This window comes from Magallana gigas, chromosome 1 (assembly GCF_963853765.1).
Source record: "Magallana gigas chromosome 1, xbMagGiga1.1, whole genome shotgun sequence".
Classification (NCBI taxonomy): domain Eukaryota; kingdom Metazoa; phylum Mollusca; class Bivalvia; order Ostreida; family Ostreidae; genus Magallana; species Magallana gigas.
The window spans coordinates 24,674,678-24,690,894 of NC_088853.1; the positions used below are offsets into that span (position 1 = coordinate 24,674,678).

At 31.3% G+C, this 16,217-nt stretch overlaps 2 long non-coding RNA genes across 2 annotated transcripts; both read left to right on the forward strand.

Moving 5' to 3' along the window:
* The first annotated feature begins 903 nt into the window (after positions 1-903).
* Positions 904-7,402, forward strand: LOC109620504 (uncharacterized). The gene is made up of 4 exons (XR_002201195.3): positions 904-1,037; positions 5,839-5,969; positions 7,081-7,125; positions 7,248-7,402. It is a non-coding gene; the product is annotated as an uncharacterized lncRNA (long non-coding RNA).
* Positions 7,403-10,350: 2,948 nt separating this feature from the next.
* Positions 10,351-11,631, forward strand: LOC136273565 (uncharacterized). The gene is made up of 4 exons (XR_010711733.1): positions 10,351-10,476; positions 11,109-11,153; positions 11,253-11,313; positions 11,420-11,631. It is a non-coding gene; the product is annotated as an uncharacterized lncRNA (long non-coding RNA).
* Positions 11,632-16,217: the final 4,586 nt, after the last annotated feature.

The following is a 16,217-nucleotide window of genomic DNA, read 5'->3' on the forward strand; positions in this document are numbered from 1 at the left end:
TTTTTACTGAAAGAAGTTAAAACTCTATTAGATGTTGTTAATATATAGAAGGATATTTATGATGATTTAGGCCTTGGGTTTGACATATTTTGTTGCTATTGACATACAGAATCCCAACGTATCTTTTATTACAAAGTAAACGATACATGTAAAATAGGTTCGCATGATAAAATGTAATTCAGCAAATCACAGAAATGTTCCAAATTTGTAACCTTTTTAAAAATGAAATTATCTCAATCTTTCACCGCATAATTAACATAAGAGTGAGGCCTACTGATCACAAAAACCACGAATTAGTTAAGGAATAGGAAATCATTCTTTGAGTATTATGAGGTGATAATTTCTGTCGGGGCATGGTCAAATCCAATAAACCCCAGAAGGGCTTTTTTGATAGATTTGACTACCCTCCGAGCGAAATTATACCCTCTCAATATTCAAAGAATGATTCCTTATTACCTATATTTACATTATTTCCAACTGTGTACGATGAAAAACAACATTGTTTTAAAACCAATATTTTTTTTATGTAGCACATGCTATGTATTACTACGCGGCGCAGCCAATGCCGTTTTTCGGTTATGCTAAAAGACACGCCCATTTTGTGTCGCTTATGTTTTTGAAGTTATTGGGTTTTGGGGCTCAAAATCGATTCGTAATGTTATCACAGACAAGGACAATTAAAAATATAATATTTGAAGATACAATGGCTTATAAAAGTCGAACAACATTGCGTAATGATATTTTTTGTCGAATTTATAGAACTTATGGAAGCTTATAGGACAGTGTCACCTTTCATACTACATGTTGCAGCGTAATATGAGCATATTGATGTAATTTCAGCTCGGAATTACTTAACAGTGAATGCATTTATGCTTTAAACAGATGGTCGTGAGGCTAATAATAAACAAATTAAAGAAATATACCACGATTGAGATAAAAATATAGCAATTGCAAATTTGATAACCACTGTATTATGCAATCACATTTTAGAAATCTAGCTCAGCTGACAATCAGTTTTGTTCTTAGACCACAGAAAGGTAAGTTCTTTATAATATATCTGACTTGTCTATTTACTTTCTTCCTTTACGTACACAAACATTCATTATGTGATGCAATACATAAATATTAAATTTGTTATCCGTTTTGTAATCTTGCATAAATGTTCATCTTTTAGTGTTTATTTAGTATATTGCATTTACAATGGAATTTCTTAAATTAATAATTGTATGCATGTAATTCTGAAAACATGTTTTGGGTACGTTTCGATAGGAATGTTGTCGTTTTCTTAAGTTATCGAAAAATTTGTCGGAAGATAAATTAATTTTAAAAAAGATAAATGGGTGAATAATCAAAATGCATTCTTGATGCAAGTGGAAAGATAGATAAACAGATAATTGATCGATATTTATATAATAGTGTTGTGTTGTGCATGTACTTTGCGTAAATAGTAGTCAGGGTTTGATACATAGTGCACGAGCCGACTGTTGAATAAACTGACGTACTTTGCTATAAGTAGCTGTGACGTTCGAGTGTTTACAAGTCCCTAAAATAATCACCGGGAAAGCAAGCGTTTGTTTCTTTTTTCTTCAAATTAATTAATTAATTTGATTGTTTATTTAATCAACAAGTTGTTGTACAATAAAAGGTCAACAATTGTTTATGTTCGTTTCAAGAAATGAGAGACGTTTGGCCTTACCAAGAAAACTCGAAATGTTTAGCAGACGAAATCTCATTGAATTTTTTTCTTGTACATTCTTTATCAAGTGTCATTGAAAAAAACGTTTTTGTGATTCTCATGTAGAATTTCTTTGAAAAATGTTCAATCAATTTGTTCAAAAGTTTATAAAAAAATTTAACTTTAAAATTACCGTCAATGATGAAGTGTTTTTGGAAAAAATAATAATTTTAATTGCTTGATGTCAGTCGTATATATCTACGTTTTATATATATAAATACCAAAGATTGTAATAACGGCTAATTTAGCGTAGCGGTAACGCGTTGGGCTTCTAGCAGGAATGATTTTAGCGTCGTGAGTTCGAATCCCGCTGTCGGCGCAAGAAAGATTTTCGTTGAAAACATTTGCCGTGCTCTATTTCGGCATAGTATGCTTATGCTATATGAATCCTTTGATACTATGCGAAAATAGATGAGTATTGAATATATAGTGACAAACTGACAGAAGGCATAATAATGATAAATAGCATATGTAACCCCTAATAGAGGCTGTAAATAAACACCAACGGGAGCTTTCTATATGTGTTAAAACCTTTTTTTTCTGGGCAGGTGCAATTAATATTTCGTTCACTCCCTGTTGCTCTCGAGATATCACCACTCCACACATTTTCTATAACTTTAGAATATTTGGGGGTTTGTAGGGGCTAGGGGTTAATGTTGTTGTTTTGTTGAATTGGTTCGATCTTCAGAACACATGGCATGACGCATAATCTTCCCGAGTAACCTCGCGGTGATTTCTGAAACATCTGGTTACAAACACGCGTCCAAAAGGTATCACTGTTTTTATATTCCCTTTAAGGCACCTTACTAAACCAAGACTTATATTTTTTCTTTTTAAGAGACTACGTTACAAAATGGCGACTTAAATGATTTGTTAACTGTTTGTATCTCTCGGATTGGTTTTCTATCACCATAGCTCAGTGGTTAAAGCATCGGTCTTGCGAACCATAGAACACGAGTTCGAATCCGTGTGGGGCTTTTATTTTATATTTATTGAATAAGTTTAAAAAAAAAAAATTTAAAATCCAAAATTGCATATTTTTATTTGATTTTCAACCGGGTTTATGGTGAAAATGGCGGGCGGCTGCCAAAAGGGTACCCTCATTGTACGGATAAATCCTCCTACAGTTTTCAAGATGGTAAGTTGTTCTTTTGCAGATAAATTTTCCGTACATTAGAGGTGTGCATATTGCTAGGATTTAGATTTCTGATTATTTATGAAAAAAATACCAGCTTTTGAACATAGTCATTTTTTTGGCAAAAAACTGCATATAGGGTACCCTCATTGTATGGATAACTCCTCCTACAGTTTTCAAGATAGGAAATTGTTCTTTTGCAGATAAATTGTACATATATTAGAGGTGTGCATATTGCTAGGATTTAGATTTCTGATTTTTTATTAAAAAAATACCAGCTTTTGAACTTAGTCATTTTTTGGCCAAAAACTGCATATAGGGTACCCTCATTGTATGGATAACTTCTCCTACAGTTTTCAAGATAGGAAGTTGTTCTTTTGCAGATCAATTGCACATATATCAGAGGTGTGCATATTGCTAGGATTTAGATTTCCGATAATTTATAAAAAAAAATACCAGCTTTTGAACTTAATTATTTTTTTGCAAAATATTGCATATAGGCTACCCTCATTGTACGGATAACTCCTCCTACAGTTTTCAAGATAGGAAGTTGTTCTTTTGCGATCAATTGTTCATAAATCAGATGTGTGCATATTGCTAGGATTTAGATTTCTGATAATTTATGAAAAAAATACCAGCTTTTGAACTTAGTCATTTTTGGCAAAATATTGCATATAGGGTACCCTCATTGTACAGATAACTCCTCCTACAGTTTTCAAGATAGGAAAATGTTCTTTTGCACATATATCAGATGTGTGCATATTGCTAGGATTTAGATTTCCGATAATTTATGAAAAAAATACCAGCTTTTGAACTTAGTCATTTTTTGGCAAAATATTGCATATAGGGTACCCTCATTGTACGGATAACTCCTCCTACAGTTTTCAAGATAGGAAGTTGTTCTTTTGCACATATATCAGAGGTGTGCATATTGCTAGGATTTAGATTTCCGATAATTTATGAAAAAATACCAGCTTTTGAACTTAGTCATTTTTTGGCAAAATAGTGCATATAGGGTACCCTCATTGTACGGATAACTCCTCCTACAGTTTTCAAGATAGGAAAATGTTCTTTTGCAGATCAATTGTACATATATCAGAGGTGTGAATATTGCTAGGATTTGGATTTCCGATAATTTATAAAATAAATACTAGCTTTTGAACTGAGTCATTTTTTGGCAAAATATTGCATATAGGGTACCCTTTCACCTTATCCATTTCACTGGATACGGGTTGACATGGATTATTGATACAGTTCACATAAAAGACTGTAAGGGTTTTCCCAAAAGGCTGATTATTTGCAATTTGCAATATCCTGATTAGTTAATGTTCCTTTCTATAACGACCAAATTATAAACACATCATTAAAAGATGTTGAAGAGTTCGAAAATGTAAAATAACTTACGTTTTTTTTTTAAATTTTATATACAAACAAGAACAAAAAATATTTGTACTGTGGTAGCAACGTTATTGTTGACAAACGCCACGCACGATTCTGATAAACGAACGATCACGGACGATATACGAACGATCACGCACGATACACAGACGATTACTAACTTACTGAATTTTTACGATACACGAACAAAAACGATAAAACACGCACCCGAAGGATTCTACATCATTAAACACGCAAAATCAAAATTTATTTTTAAGATTAGAATTAAGGAAACGTATTGCTTTAATTTGTATTGCTTTATATTTGTGTTTTGTTGAAAAGCAGCATGTACTTTAGTCATGCACTGATTTGTATTTTACGAGTAAACAATCATACACATTCATACACAAATATATAGGATTCACAGACAAATTATTTTGTTGTCTCCATAACGAATATTAACTTCTATCATAAGTTTAAGAAAATTAAATGTAAAAGAAATAAAGATAATACATAAACTACACAAAATTATTTATATACGAGCTGACTGTTTATGTAATCCAATTTCCTTACGTACGATTTAATTATTCGGAATACAGGTTAATTTGTTACCTGGTTCCAGGCACGTAACATCAGGGGGGGGGGGGGGGGCAGGGGGGCTCCCTCCCCCCTCCCACGATTAGGATTTTCGAAAGATTTGGGTTTTTCTATTTTTTTGGCTTGTCAAGTTTTTTTTAATAAATCTGCCCCCCCCCCCCCTACTTTAAAAAACGATGCCACGTGCCTGGGTTCCATAGAATTTCGATTTTTCTTATCCAATATGTTTATAATTTATGGTACATAGTTGATTTGTTTCTATATATTCTAAATGTTAAAGCGTCTAAATAAATTTTATTTCAAACAAATGTTTATACAATGTACCAGATCGGAATGCGTATCGTACTCTCATTTGAAAGAAAAACGTTTGGAATTATCGTTTAGTTTTAAACGATTAATATGTAAGCTTGACCGCTTTCATTAAACGTGTGGCTCTTGCTAATATGATTGAAATTATGTGTCAAGACACAAGGAATGTTTGATATAAGCTGATTATAAAATTATGCAAAACTAACTCGACCGAACAAAGTATTGAATGAGCTAAGGAAATACTAAATGTATTTAACGACGAAAGAGAGAATGAATGTTAACAACTGTCAATGTTCTTCTATAAAAAAGTTTTAATTCACATTGTTTTACAAAAACTACCTGTTGTTCTTTTACGAATAAATCCTTGCATTCCGTAAAAAAAGTTACAAAGCGAAAAAACCGCACGATCACGCACGAACACGCATGGTAAAAAAACAATTTTCCTGATACACGCACGATCCCGCATGTCACACGAACGATCACCCACGTTACACGAACTAATTAACGCGATTTGCTTGTCAACAATAACTTTACTACGTCTGTGACATATTAGACTAGTCTTTAAAAAATGGCATTTTTGGAGCAACTTCGATTTTTTTTTCTTTTGGTGGGGAGTGGTTTTTAAGCTGATGATAGATTTTGAGATAAAATTAAGGTTTTAAAAACAGTTTTAATTTATTTACAGTTTCCTCTACAATAACCTACACTAATTCCAAAATGTCCCATATCCTTGTTGTCAGCTTTTTCTTGTTAGCTTTGATCGTTGCATTGGAAAGTACCGACGTGTTCCATCATGATGTTACAAACCATAGAAGGGTAAACAACTCTTGTAAAAATTATATCAGATGTGGCCTCTACAATCATATTAAAAAAAAAAAAACTATCGTCTTTCTATTTACAATTCATTTACAAATATATTTAGATACTAGAAAAAAGTTAAAAAAAAAAAAACTTTATTTGGTTCTGTTTTTTTTTTTATTTCCATTTTAAAAAAAAATTGTATACGTGTTAGTTAGAAACCAATTTATTCGTCTTAAGGAAAGAAACATAACATAACACATTTCTATATTGTTATATAACTATAACTTTAAGACGTCTAACCTAATTACGAAAAAAGAACAGTTTATATTCAAAACGATAGTTTAAGATAGTTTTAGCTTACAGTTAAAGAGTAACATAACTATTCTTCTTTTTCTTCTGATTTTTTATTTAAGGGGCATTGTCACGATTTTGGTAATATTCTATTTTTCTGTTTTTATTATTTGCATTGCTTTATGAATGCATTTCTAATGATCAGATGGAATTTGGGTGCCCGTCGATGAGTTTTAAGCAAGATGCAGGGCTCACAATTCTTCGTCATATAAACAAGGCTCGTGCCCTGTTTTAGTTTACATAGGTTCAATATACCAGTAAAAATCTTTTTCAAGTTGATTTGTCTATATTTTTATTCATTTTAAGCATAAATAAAAAAAAAACAGTTCCTATTAATTAACACATTCAGTTTAGATCTAAAAATGGAGTTTTCACTTCAGCGTTCAAAATGTAAACAAAAGTTGTTTTTTATATAGCGAGGAATTGTAAGCTTTGTAACTCGCTTACAACTCAACAAATGACACTCAAATTTTGGTTGCCTATTGAAAATGCCTTACAAAAGCATTTTAAACATTGAAATCAAAAAAATAATTTTTGACCAAAATCGTTACCATGCCCCTTTAAACCCTTTTCATTATTTTTTTATTTGCCTTATTTAATGCTTAACTAACATTAGCTGTCTTACTTACATCATTTTTATTTATCGTTAATTTTGTTTCTTCGAGGCATGTGCAATCCGTTTAATTGATTAAATCTGATATTCTAATTTTTGTCCGAGTTAAAGTGAATGTGTTTTTGATTTTCCTAATGTGTGTTTTTTTTTTCATTAAAAAAGTTTGAACATGGAACGAAAGATAAAAAGGCTGTCTTGATTATCAAGGTAAAGTGATTTGTGTATTTAAAATATGCTATTCGAGTATTATGCATTTCTCACATTTGAATATTTGGTTAAATCATGGTTTAGATGTTTTAGCTCTTTTCGTATAATCTTAATTTTGACAGCGCAAAATAATAAAGGAGGCTGGAAACCAAGATGACGTCAATATGAATATTCGCGCTGTTCCGTTGAGTGGATTGAACTACTATTTTTTTCGTTTAAATCAACTCGTGTAAATCATTACACGAATTTGTGAAAACTAGTTATGAAAAATAAATCGCCATGGATACAAACATTTTGCTTTTTCTTTTTAGGATTTTTTTTAAGTTTACAGGATATTTGTTACATAACGATTTCAAATTCTATATTTTATGACCATATGTACACTGAATGGTGTTTGTTAATCAACATGTTTTGGTTTCATGTTTCATTATTAATGTATTGTAGCTTTTTTTTTCGATAAAAATCAAACTTTAGAATAAGTATTTAAAATTGAAATTTTTAAAGTAATATTTAGAGTGGATCATATTAATAACTATTCTCATACTTAGCCCCCGAGCTAAACCTAGGCTCAAATCAATCCCGAAAGATGTTCGTACAAGGAGAAATAAAGATAACAAAACGATCAAAGATTTAGCAACTAGGATTTTAATATTCAGTTGTTCGTGAATTACGTGTATGGAAAGCCATACCACAATACATATTTGTTAACAAATCATTTGAACCTATCCAGATTCTAAGTTAATAAACTGAGTTGCTTTGGACATTTGTTTGATTACCATGTGATTGCAATTGTTTTCATTGGATTCACGCACTGAGAATAGAATTGGAACCTGAATTTATTTGATATCTATAATCAGAAAAATGCATTGGTATATGTGTAATATCCCTACCTGTTCGCTGCCCTAACCAAGGTGTTACCTTTCTCCTCTACATCGTGGGAATAGCCCTTGTCTCAATATGTCTAAAAAGGAGCAGGCAGAAAGACAGAATTTATTCGACTATTCCTTATTCAGATAAAACCTTTTATTATGACATTTTAACCATATATATATATATATATATATATATATATATATATATATATATATATATATATATATATATATATATATATATATATATAAGTTTTTATTGCAATATATCAACATTAAAATTTATTACAAAATCCCAAAATTTAGAATGCGCGCAATTCTATTTATTTTTTGTGTCTGTTTAAGGAAAGAATGCAAAGAGATTGCTTCCTGTTGACCGCTGAAGAGTTTTTTACTTGCACCCCCATTTTATATGCACGCTACAACATTCTCATTTCATTAAGTAAATGCGATCAAGTCCATACTTTTGATCTGACTAACTGTAGTAAACGGTAGAGGTTTATTAGTATTTTATGACCCGTTAATAGGCTCATTACTGGTCTTTATTACACATTTCTACATGATCCAAAAACAATTATACGCTATCTCGATACATTTTAAGTATTTGTGCTAATTTGAAAGCAATATTTGAGGATTTCACCTCTTTATGTGCAATTTGTGCACCTCTGCTTATTTTATTTATATTGAATATTTCGATTGGACAAAACAGTCACCTTGACTTTGTTTATCAGGTGAGACATTCGTCGTTGTCATACACATGAACCATTTGGCTTTTTAGCATGGAATGCCATCTTAAGGGAATTACTGATCTTCCCAGGCCTATTGTATCAAGAGGGTACTTTTTATGCTGTCTTACATATTTTCATGCTACTTAATCAATTGAATCGGCTCATACATTTGTCAATTACATATTGCAATATCAACTTAATACATGTACAAGCTTATGACTAGGTCCACACCTTTTCTTTATTTTTATAAACGACTTAGTGGTTAATATCGAATGCAATATCAAACTTTTTTGCCGACGGCACTTCAGTCTACATAACTTTTGAAAATTCATTTACGTCCAGATCTTTTTGAAATTCTGACCTTGAAACAAATACGAGTGGTCGCAAAAATGACTTGCATGCTGCAATTCTAACAAGCTCCGAAAATGTTATTCATCATTTCCTCTCAGAAGGATTTATACTGTAAAAAAAAAAAAAAAAAAAAAAAAAAAAAGAAAAAGTTTCGATTTTATTATCAGGACATAAATTGTTCACTTTGTGTTTTAATACCGACCGCAAAAGAAGTTTGGGTGCAAACAAATTGTCCGTCCGTCCGTCTGCCTGTGCAAAATCTTTCTGATGGATAAACATTGGCAGTTCTTACTTCACACAAACATTGCTTACGACCGAAGATGTGTCTTGCTTTTAACTCAAGTTCAATTTGGGAAGGTCAAGGTCAATGGCAGGAAAAGTGCAAAACTCGTGTCCGGTCCACATCTTTTTATAAAGAAACAATGGAAAATCTTGCTTCACACAATAATTGCTTATGACGCGAGGGTCATGATGTCATGACAGGAAAAAGAAGCATCCATAATTTTCTAAAAGTACCATTCAAGTGTTTGGATATAAGCTGGACTATCACTTTTGATCACAGTACCTCTTGCCCCCCCCCCCCCCCCTCCAAAAAAAATAAAAATAAAAATATATTTATGATCTATGAGGAACTAATAATTAACATGATCCACTGGAAAGCCAAAACTATGATAAGAATTTCTTGCTACATGTATATTCTGATACACTGATGTCTTTTTAAAATAAGAGTTAAATGACCAACATAAGATGAGCAAGAGTTAGACATTCCATTAATCTTTATTTTTTTAAACAGTATTATTATGGTTTAATATTGCTATATTCATGTCTAAAGAAATGTACATTGCATATATATTTTGTCACTTACATTAAACACATAGAGTTCTGGGCTGCGTTTTTCAAAAGAACTTACGACTTAAGACCAAAATAACGAATGCTAATAAATCCTCAACTAATGTATGATTTTTTTTCTTATGGCTGGAAAATATAATTATGGTAATTGAAATATTTGTAAACAAATGGTTGTATGTCAATTTTGTTCTTTAAAGATCATTTTATGAAACTGTTAATATTTACGACTTTGTCGTAAGTTCTTTTGTAAAATGCAGCCCAGGATGCAAAACGTAACACATAAGCATACAATTGTTAAAGTTGTTATATATATTTAACTTTCCTTAAGAATATCCATTTACTTGCTTATTTTCAAAACTAGCAGTAAATTCTGATGTCTAATAAGGTGTAAAACAAATACACATGTATATACCTATTTTTTTTTCAGTTTTACCTACACTGATGCCAAGATGACCAATATCTTAGTTGTCAGCTTCTGTTTGGCCACCCTTCTGGTCTTTGCTTTAGATAGTATCGAAGCTATTCCCGATCATCTCAAGTACGGTACCTGGGTAAGAAATTTCTTTTGTTTAATCAAATTACAGCATATACAAACCCATAGAAATCAGTGTTAACTGTACATCTATCATCCACCATATTTCACACAAGAAAGAAATAAAAATCCTACTAGTATCCTTGTAAACCAAGGCAGGTTAGTAACAAGATATATCTTTTCTTACCAAAAAAAAATATTAACTAAAAGACAATCGGATCATTTACGTAAACAGAAAGATGCAGAGTCAAAATGATATTTTTGAATGGGTATAGGGTAAGTTTAAGAGTGGCATAAATTTGTGGCACATCCACTAGCTAATATAGATAGGAAACCTGTTTATTGTTGCATGTATTGTATTTAAAACTCTATATTTCATTTATAATTTAAACTTTAATAATAAATATAATAAATATTACCGGTGACTAAAATTATCAAAATGTTTTAGGGATGACCAAAATAACTGACATCTCACCTTATAAAAACATATTCGCAATAACAAATATATTTTCATCTGTCGTTAATTCCTACTGTTCGACATCTCAATGGTCGAATCCATAGTGAAATTAACTATCAAACTCATTTTTTCCTTTCTAAATTTAAGTGAGATTTTGTGGATTTTTTAATGCGCATTTTTTTCTCTTTGTCAAGTGTGATCGAGCAGCCAAATACAAAAAAGCTGTACATATTTACAAGGTATAGTTAGTTTGCTTAGCGAATGCAGTCGATTTGTTTGGTTAGAACATTCGGTTAAATCATGGTTTGAAGATTTGTTTGATATCTTTATTTTGACAGCGTCATCTAAAACTTGAGGCTGGAGACCGAAAATACGTTAAAACCCGCGCTGCTCTTGTTGGTTGGTTTCATTTAACTACGTCTTTTTGTTATAAACAAGTGATGCCATTAAAACGCAATTTTGCAAAGAAAACACAATCACCATGCAAACACTGTTTTTTTTTTAGTTGAAAGCTTACCATGCTCACATAGCCAAAGGACCAAATGAAAAGCAGTTTCAGGAACAGGACGTCTTCACAAAACGTGCATGGTCCTAAGAATGCAGGGGTGAAGGACACCTTATCTCTTATGAACAAGACCATTACAGAGACGGAAAATAACATGAGCAACATTTTCTTAATATGAATATGGTGGTTTTGATAATTGTTTTCTAAATCGTTTGTATTTATCTGTTTTGCAATCTATATGAATAACTACATAACACATGAAAAAGCTGTGTCCTTATTTCTGTACGAGGTTTCAATACAACAGAAAAACGACTAAAAAACCATAATTGGCTTAGCAACCTAAACGTCTTCTTTGCTTTTATAATAGAAAAGCATTATGGTAATTAAAGTTATCCGACCATCAGCCTCCGAGTATTTTTTTTTCATCATAAAAATGTTATGTGTCCTTTATTCTTTAGGAATGAAATTATAAAAATATATAAATTGATTGTATCCATGCGTTTTACAAGGTTACTGCTTATTTACATAAATTGGATATAATAGCCTCAGAACAAAAATACAAGTTGAGATCAAATTTAATAAAAGCATGGCAATGCATCAATCCCTTTATCTATATGTAGGAGATTTCCATGGACCCATAAAGCAAACCGTTTCGTTTAGTAACTTAACGTTATGTTAACACTTAAACTTATTTTTTTCTAACGTGTAAAAGAATGATTTAACAACTGTTACTGGCCGCAAACGATCACAGAAACCACGATAGTTTTATGATAGATTTTTCTACTTTCCGACCGAAATTATCACCTCATAATATTCAAAGAATGATTCCTTATTACTAATATTAACATTATTTCCGATTGTGTATAATTTAAAACAACATTATTTTAAAACAATTTTTTTTATGTAGCAGATGCTATGTATTACTACGAGGCGCAGCCAAAACCGTTTTTCGGTTATGCTATAAGACACGCCCATTTTGTGTCACTCATGTTTATGAAGTTACTGGGTTTTGGGGCTCAAAATTGATTCGTAATGTTATCACAGACAAGGACAATTTAAAAAAATTGAATATTTGAAGATACAATGGCTTATAAAAGTCGAACAACATTGCGTAATGATATTTTTTGTCGTATTTATAGAACCTATGGAAGCTTATTGGACAGTGTCACCTTTCACACTACATGTTGCAGCGTAATATGAGCATATTGATGTAATTTCAGCTCGGAATTACTTAACAGTGAATGCATTTATGCTTTAAACAGATGATCGTGAGGCTAATAATAAACAAATTAAAAAAATATACCACGATTGAGATAAAAATATAGCCATTGCAAATTTGATAACCACTGTATTATGTAATCACATTTTAGAAATCTAGCTCAGCTGACAATCAGTATTGTTCTTAGAGAGGTAAGTTCTGTAAAATATATCTGACTTGTCTGTTTATTTTCCTCCTTAACGTACACAAATATTCATGATATGAAACAACACATAAATATATAATTTGTAATCAATTCCGTCATCTTGCATTTATCTTAATCATTTAGTGTTCTTTTAAGTATATTGCATGTACACCGGAATTTCTGAAAATAATACATGTATGCATGCAGTTCTGAAAAAAATGTTTTGGCTACGTTTTGATAGGAATTTTGTGTTTTTCTTAAGTTATCGAATGATTCGTCGGAAAATAGATAAATGTGTAAAAAGATAAATGGATAAACTATTAAAATGTATTCTGGATGCAAGTGGAAAGATAGATAAACAGATAATTGATCGATATTGATAAAATAGCGGTGAGCATTTGTGTTTTGGTCCAAGCACTGTTTCACTTTGCTGATTAACTGCATGGGAGAGTTGATTAAAATCAACTCCCAATAAGAGTTAGTCATGAAAATCTCTAGCTGCAGATCTGTAGTTCTTGTTTTGAAAAAAAAAATGGATGGAAGACCTGGACCCATATCGTCTATCCATATTTCTTGAATATTTCCATTTTTTCCAAAATATCAGGAAAAGGGTTTCGGTTATCCCCTTTCCGAAAAAACAAAATACACTGTTAAGCCTCAAAGCCCCTGTAAAAATTTTCAGGATCTCCGCATATAACTGTATTTCTTTAAAGATTCATTAGCGCTTGCCGCGTTCAATGAAAAAAAAATCCGCGTAAAATATTATGCCTTTGACCTTCATACCGGGTGTACCCACTGTATAAGAAAAATCGTCGTCCATGTGATTCCGTCTATATTTAGACAATTACGATAATTAAATAAGTTTCTCAAAAAAGCACATCCAAAAAAAAAAAAAAACCAACGTGCAGTGAATCAAACGATAGAAACTTTGCTGATTAACTGCAAAAAAAAAATCTTTGCATCTTTTTATCTTGATTTAAATAGAAGAAAATTAAATTATAAGGAATAAATTTAATTTCTACCTATGTTATACGATATAACATAGCTTTGGGCAGTTTACGCTTTATAAACCGCGAAGCGGTTTATAAAAAAGAGTCAACTGTTCCAAGTTATGTTATACTCATATAACATAGGTAGAAATTAAATTTATTCCTTTAAATTTAATTTTCTTCTATTTAAATCAAGATAAAAAGACCCATTAATTAGTTAAAATATGTTAATTTATACAAAATTTAAACGTAACGTCAAGCGGATTAATACGTTTCGCACGTGCGCCGTATTGTGACATAGGCAAGTTATGTTATACGATATATATGAATTTGTTAAGACAATCAAATGAGGCGTTACAATCAGAATTAAATTATATACAGTTGGAAGAAGCGAAACTTTTTCTGTTTCCAATTATATGAAAATGGTAAGTATTTTTGTGCATTAATTAAACATAGAAAGTATGTCTAATAATGACTACTACAACCAGGGACATAACCAGTAGCTGATACCAATCACCGTATCTTAAACACACGTTAACCATGACCCGATTAAAAATCACAAGATGAACCACAGGGGCCAAGCCCGTTTTAACATTAATTTCAATGTAACCATAAATAAAGAAAGGGGTCGAACTCTGACCCAGATAAAAAAAACTACCAGCTCGCTTCAAAAGCCTAATAAATCAATTAATTTTCAAAACACTTAAAATAGCGGAGATATACGTCTTTATTCTCTCGAAATCGCCAGTTTATTTTTACTCGGACATTTACCGGTCCAGGGCTCACGATGGGATTTTGCCTATGACAACAGCAGTATTGCAACAAGTCGCGACACATTCGCACTAATTTTTTTTAAAATCTCACATCAAACGTATGCTACTTACATCCTTAAATTTCGATAAAATTCCTTAAATACTCTCCAAACTACTCACCAGACCGGCTATTGTGATAGCTAATGTTAAACTCAGTTTCATTGGTTAATATTCCTGATGGTCCAATCAGAATCAGTCTTTCTCGAAGACGTCAAAATGGCTGGCCTTGTCAGAAGTCAATGTGGTTGCAGAATAAAAGTTCAGTATGGAGAGTATTTGAGGAATTTTATCGGAGTTTTTGTATTTAAGTAGCTCGCTAAGATTAGTGCAAATGTTTTAAAAATAATGACGTATATATCCGCTATTTTAAGACCCATCAACTTGAAATTCGGCATGAGTGTATCTCAGACATTTCTTTTCTGAAAAATACATGCATATTGCGAGTGTTTAAAAAATTAATTGATTTATTAGGCTATTTTATAATCCTACCGATGCCATAAACTTATCTTCGCATATATATGTAAAAGGAACGTCCATTATCAGAAAAAACAGAGTTGATACCAAACAAACTTTAGAGCAAAAAAAAATATTTTGCCGTCCTTTGGTCTTAAAACTGATATACATTTTAAATATGCAAACGAAAATCGCCTGCAATGCTCCTTGTCAAAACGTATCAACGAGCTACAGACGAGTGCGATAATTTAACGGCTTAAATCAAAACGGCAGTGCTCAAGCGTGAAGCGTGAAGCGTATATTAAACAAATCAACGTCAAAAATTGCAAACCTTTGTTTAATGCTTCGTCAATTCAGCCTTAAAGGGACTTGGACACGATTTGACTTAAAATTTTCAAATTTTGTTTTTCCATTTTCAATGTTTATACTGATAAATATAGAAGTTTATAATACTATGTCAAAATTTGAAAGTCAAATATCAAGTTATAAGCAAGATATAGAGTTCATAATTCTTTGTTTTGTAAACAAAGCTCGAATATTGTCATTTTTACATATGTGTTGTATTGGTGTTAATTTCAATCAAATGTATCTTTCTTATATTGATTCTAGTATTTACGAAGATATTCAGTTAGTTTAAATTGTTTTTACATGCCATTTTGTCTAAGAAATGGTAAATCTCTACATTACATATATTGTAAACAACTATAAGACTCGAGCTTTGTTTACATAACAACCAATTCTTACCACTGTATCTCGCTTGTAACTTGACTTTAACATTCAATAGTTTGGTCAATCATTTAAAATGCACCAGTAATCCATTTTATACATAAAAAATAAAAATAAAATTTTTGATTTCAAATCGTGTCCAAGTCCCTTTATTAATATGTGTGATTATTATTTGTTTTGATTTTATTTGATTTTAGATTTTTCTTTTGACACTGGCTTGTGTTTTTATGAAATTACCTGTGCTTTTTGGATACATTTGATTTCACCTAATATCACTACGAATCATTGAATGTAACTAAATACCTATTAATATGAAAAACAAAAACAGAAACATCAGATCATTATTCTTCTATCAAAACTTTACATGGAATGTACAAAAAGAAGTAAAAATGGTAACAAGGATTAAAAAGAAACC